Source organism: Octopus bimaculoides, chromosome 2, assembly GCF_001194135.2.
Source record: "Octopus bimaculoides isolate UCB-OBI-ISO-001 chromosome 2, ASM119413v2, whole genome shotgun sequence".
Lineage (NCBI taxonomy): Eukaryota > Metazoa > Mollusca > Cephalopoda > Octopoda > Octopodidae > Octopus > Octopus bimaculoides.
In genome coordinates this window covers 137,516,830-137,522,311 of record NC_068982.1, presented here as the reverse complement: position 1 = coordinate 137,522,311, position 5,482 = coordinate 137,516,830, and the positions used below count along the sequence as shown (strand labels likewise).

Below are 5,482 nucleotides of genomic sequence, written 5' to 3'. Positions count from 1 at the left end.
CATTCAGCTAACATCAACTAAAACTTATATTCCAGTAGATTTACTCTTGCGTAATAATTACAAGCCAATTATCTTTCATCTAAAAGAGATTCTTGACACTACAAAAAGTATCAGCTTTGTGGGATGATATGGTTTGCGAATGGATTCAATTAATTTTTGACACAGGTCTATAGTCAAGTGATGAGGAATTATGTACATTTGACAGATATTTGTCCTCGTCTTGCTTGTTATCACAATTCAGCTGATATACCCTCCAGCCTTCATCAGGTGTCTTGGGGGAAATTTCGAACCTAGGTTCTCATTCCTAAGGTATTTTTCAATGTTCTTATTACTATTCAGGTCACTGCTTGGAATTGAACTCGGAATCTTGGGATTAATAGCCCACGCTGTTAACCACTACGCCAATTGCCAGTATGGTAGCAAGCACCATTAAAGATATGAAGGTAGCTGGTCTTTAAGGAAGTTACCAAGATGCTTAACATGCTTGTCAATAGGTCACAGTTATTTGTGTGATCAATTGGGTAATAAAGATGTAATAGCTAATAATTGGCGTAGCACAATGGGGTTTAAGGGCAACTGGAGATGCACTTGAGGGCTTCAAACTGTAGGATTAGATTATGCAATTCATTACAAACAAAATAACCTAGATGGGATGCAGGTTGATATTGTGCTAGAGAGAAATACTCTTCATACTACAAAAGGTCTTTGATAAGGTTCCACTCTAATTTGAGGGTTGCTAAGGAAACTAGGGATAGATGAATGGCCTGCAAGCTCTGCACAAGCCATGTTGTACAGAGGTGAAATCAGCAATGAATTTTGCTCATTAGGTAAGGCCAAGAGAGTTCTCAGTCTATTTATCATGGCCAGTTCATTTGCCCATGTAAACACCTATAAGCTGATGACAGTTTTTACAACTAAACCCGTAAAAAAATTAGGAATTCTTCCATGTAAACCATGGATGTGTAAATGGCATTACAGAGGCTAAGGGAAGACACTACGATAAATCGTGAGAAGTTAAATACTTAGGCAGCTGTCATGTACTTGTAGAGGTGCTGTCAGGGCATTTGAAAGATTTTAAAACATCTGATTAGTGTACATGTGAAAAAGCAGAGAAGTCTCAAAACGGGTTGAAAAAAAAAAAAGTGTCCGTGTGAAAGAGCATGGTGCTTATTTGCAACTGCTGTATGATAGAAAGATGTGGGCCATTGCAAAGACCAGAGAAAAATATATGAATCTAGTATGCTCTGCTGGATATGCAATGTTAGTATGCACGAATTGCAAATGAATTGTTCATTTGTATGCGAGAGTATCCGTTCTTCAGAAAAATGTGCATCTTTATTCTACGTGCAACGTCTTAAACCCGAACCTTTTAGTTCGTTTTTGGTGGCACTAACAATTTAGATACATTTCTGACGAAAGACTTTGGCAGGCATTTTCCTGTTCAACAGCAAATTGTAAATGTATTGGTCTACCTTTTTCAGTAGTTAATTTTTTAACAGCTAGCTACTTTGAAAGGCAGAATAACGACTAGTTTCAGTGGAGATGTTCACAGCATGGCGAGCAGCAGTCAGTGAGCATTCGACTTCAATTCTAAATTTTCATTTTGGTTTATGCAGTTGGAAAATTTACGATCGTTTTGATAATTTTCTTCGTTTACCCATCAGAAAATACATAATATTAAGCGTGTCATATAACCGAATATTAAGATTAATATACTAATTTCTAAAACGTTCTCAAGTTACGTTCATTTGTGGCTTTATTAATACTGTCAATAAATGCATTGTTAAATTTTTCATATTTAATTTTATAATTAGAAACAAATCCTCGACATGGCTTAAATCGATATATTCAATAATTACGAGTGTATTGTCTAAACTAGTGCGAAGGTGCGTAGCTTAGGGCATTCGGTTCATGATCCTAAAGCCGGGAGTTCGATTCCCGGGAGCATGTTGTAGCCTTGTGTAAGACTATTTCACGTTACTCCAGCGCAATGAGTTGACAAAAAGAAGCTGTATCTACAGGCGCCGGAGTGGCTGTGTGGTAAGTAGCTTGCTTACCAACCACATGGTTCCGGGTTCAGTCCCACTGCGTGGCACCTTGGGCAAGTGTTTTCTTCTATAGCCTCGGGCCGGCCAAAGCCTTGCGAGTGGATTTGGTATTTGGAAACTGAAAGAAACCCGCCATATATATATATACGTGTACGTGCGCGTCCCTAACATCGCCTGACAACCGATGCTGGTGTGTTTATGTCCCCGTAACGTAGCGGTTCGGCAAAAGAGACCGATAGAATAAGTACTAGGCTTACAAAGAATAAGTCCCGAGGTCGATTTGCTCTACTAAAGGCGGTGCTCCGGCATGGCCGCAGTCAAATGACTAAAACAAGTAAAAGAGTAATTCAAACGGCCGGCCTTGTCACTTTGTATCACAATGAATCTCCCTAAGATCTATATTAAAGGTACACGAGTTTGCAGATTGCTCAGCCATTTGCACGTTAATTTCACGAGCAGGTTGTTCCGTTGATTGGATCAACTGGAACCCTCGTAACCGACGGAGTGTCAGTCTATAGACTAAATAATGCAACTATATATACGGAAATGCAAAGAGGAATTAAGTTTTGTGTTTGTTATGAATGGTTTTACCTTCTAATTTTTTTAGAACACAAGGACTTAAAACATCAAATAAAAAAGACCTTTTCACTATAGGTCTCACTTCGTCTTATTTCGCCAACACGAGTGCTGCTTGAATTAGAAGTACCATTATCTTCACTTGTTTTAATTGGTTCGATGTTTAAGTCGAATTCACAATGCATGAAACAAAGTTCTTATCTTATTCATTTTGCTGAGAGCAGTATTGCCCCCACACCCACCTCACATCAAAGCTGGCAGTTTGAGGTGACAGAAGATGGTTCGATACCACATAGTAGAGAAAAGAGTTTGAGTCACCCTAGAGGTGTAAACATTCGAAACGGCATTACCAGTTGTTAGTGTACTTCGTAGAGAAGTGTGGGTTACTACTTTAGGCATAGATCCACGATAGACTTCACTACATCTGTCCTAGTGACAAGTACGCCATATTTGGCTCGGCTTAGTCTAAATCGATATTAATTCAATCAGTGAACCGGTGAAAATGATTGATCAACCAACCAGCTAGTATCTAGGTTAGTTAATCATTTGTAGAGTAAACTTGTTAAATATAAAAAGTAAAAGACCTAACACGATGCTTGAGATGTTTTGGTTTAATATTTTCAATCAGCATTTAATACATTTTTGTGAGATTTCAGATAAAAGTGCATTTTATTGTAGAAGTATAAAACAAATATAAAAACAATAAGACATCATTCAGATGACGTCAGCGAAAAAACATTAGTTTCTGTACAGATGAAACTGGAAAAAATAAAAACAGTACGATACTGTAAAACAAAATTTAAAAAACCAAAAACTGTTCTTCATCTCCACAGAAGACAAGATATCCAAAACGTACCAAATTTCCCGTCAAGAATAAATTATGGCAGCGATATTTCTATATAAAGAGTTACGTTTATCTATTTTAAAACAAGCAGATCATAAACTAGATGCAAAACAAGAAATATTGTTAAAACGAAAAAAGCAAAACAAAAAGTTCTTTAAAAGCCAATAATGACATTTTAGAAAATTTTAGATTTCACAAATCTAAAAGCATTGTGTTTTAAAGCCAATTGCGCGAGTCTTTAACGGATGTTGAAATTTGAGGTTTCAATTCAGAAAAACGAAAATGGGTGAAATGTGAAACCTGGAAGAAAAAAAAAAAACCTTTCAAATAATTTTAAACATGGAGAAAAATTTGTCTGACTGAATTATTGGTCCTCAAATGAGTAACATAGTTATACAGAGAAAAAGAAGCCAGTGGCGGGATTGACTTTCACGTAACCGATCCGATCTGTTACGTGAAAGTTGGAATGAACATAAAAATTTTCAGCATGAATGCAACTAAATTCTATTTTTCTTTTCCACTGTTTTGCACTCATGTCCTCGCTAGTACACGTACATACACAAATGGGGCTAGAAGTACTCAAAACTTGGCTGTATTCTCCTTTCCTCCACTTGTAACCAAAATGTCTCAACCAAGTCAACCCCAACTGTCAGCTGATCAAAGAAAAAAAAAATGCCACTCGATCAATACTCTTTTACTTGTTTCAGTCATTTGACCACAGCCATGCTGGAGCACCACCTTTAGTCGAGCAAATGGACCCCAGGACTTACTGTTTGTAAGCCTAGTACTTAATATATCGGTCTCTTTTGCCGAACTGCTAAATTACGGGGACATAAACACACCAGCATCGGTTGTCAAGCGATGTTGGGGAGGGGACAGAGAGAGAGAGAGAGAGAGAGAAAGAGAGAGAGATAGAGAGAGATAAAGAGAGAAAGAGAGAGAGAAAGAGAAAGAGAGAGAGAGAGAGAAAAAGAGAGAAAGAGAGAGAGAGAGACGGGCTTCTTCCAGTTTCCGTCTACCAAATCCACTCACAAGGTTTTGGTCGGCCCGAGGCTATAGTAGGAGACACTTGCCCAAGATTCCACGCAGTTGGACTGAACCTGGTCCCACGTGGTTGGTAAGCAAGCTACTTACCACACAGCCTCTCCTACCCCTATGTGTATAGAAAGCAAATTCCAAGAATAGATAAAGATTGAAATCAAACTTTCGTAACTCAGACAACATTAAATGTTTACAATTGCGTGCATGCAATTACAATTTTAAGTTAGAATTCTGCCCATCCAGCAATTTTTCCCGCCCAGTATTCTTATGATAATGTGGGGATAGAGTTTTCAGGAGCCTCCTCTATATGGTCCTATCAGAAGCAACTGATTTCTGGCTTGATGCTCAAGTGTGACCAACAAGAACTATGGATATTATCTAACCATCTCGTTCTTTGTCATTCGCAGGTTCTGCTGCCGGTTGGCTTGGCTTGAAGAATCTGTCTTGCGATTCTTTCCTGTGACATTCTGAACACGTGTCCGATATATCCGAACTGTTAATATGGAGATGCAGCAGCTCGACTTTGAGAGACTCCCTGGCCTCCGAGCTGCGTCGCCCATCGAATAAAACACCAGAAAGAGTTATTTTTTTTCTTCATTTTTTAGAGATAAGAAAGACAGTACCCATGACGCGTTACATAGTCTCTAAGACTGGTGGGAAGAAGGGGATAAAAAGGGATCCTCAAACTAGAAATCTATCCTGAATGCTTGCTACAAAAACATTTTCGTAATTAACATACAAAAGTACATTATGTAGATATTTTCAAAAATATCGCTTTGTACGTCAAACGAAAAAAGATCCCCAAATTCCTTTAAATCAACCAGTTTTAGAAAATTTAAAATAATGTAGCCGTAGCTAAAATAGATGGAACGATCACGGTTGGAAGGCTTTTGATCAATGAAAACTGATCTAGTGTTAAACAGCTGCAAACGACTACTTATGGAAAGTAGGTCGTTTGTCACCCCCCCCCCCC

General features: G+C 38.2%; 1 protein-coding gene across 1 annotated transcript in view; it reads right to left on the bottom strand.

Annotated features, from left to right (window-relative positions):
- Window positions 1-3,220: 3,220 nt before the first annotated feature.
- Window positions 3,221-5,482, bottom strand: part of LOC106869400 (DNA-dependent metalloprotease SPRTN) — a gene marked incomplete at its 5' end in the record, with an annotated part of 29,820 nt that continues 27,558 nt past the window's right edge. Inside the window, one exon of the mRNA XM_052965890.1 lies at window positions 3,221-3,768. The remainder of the gene's footprint in view (window positions 3,769-5,482) is intronic.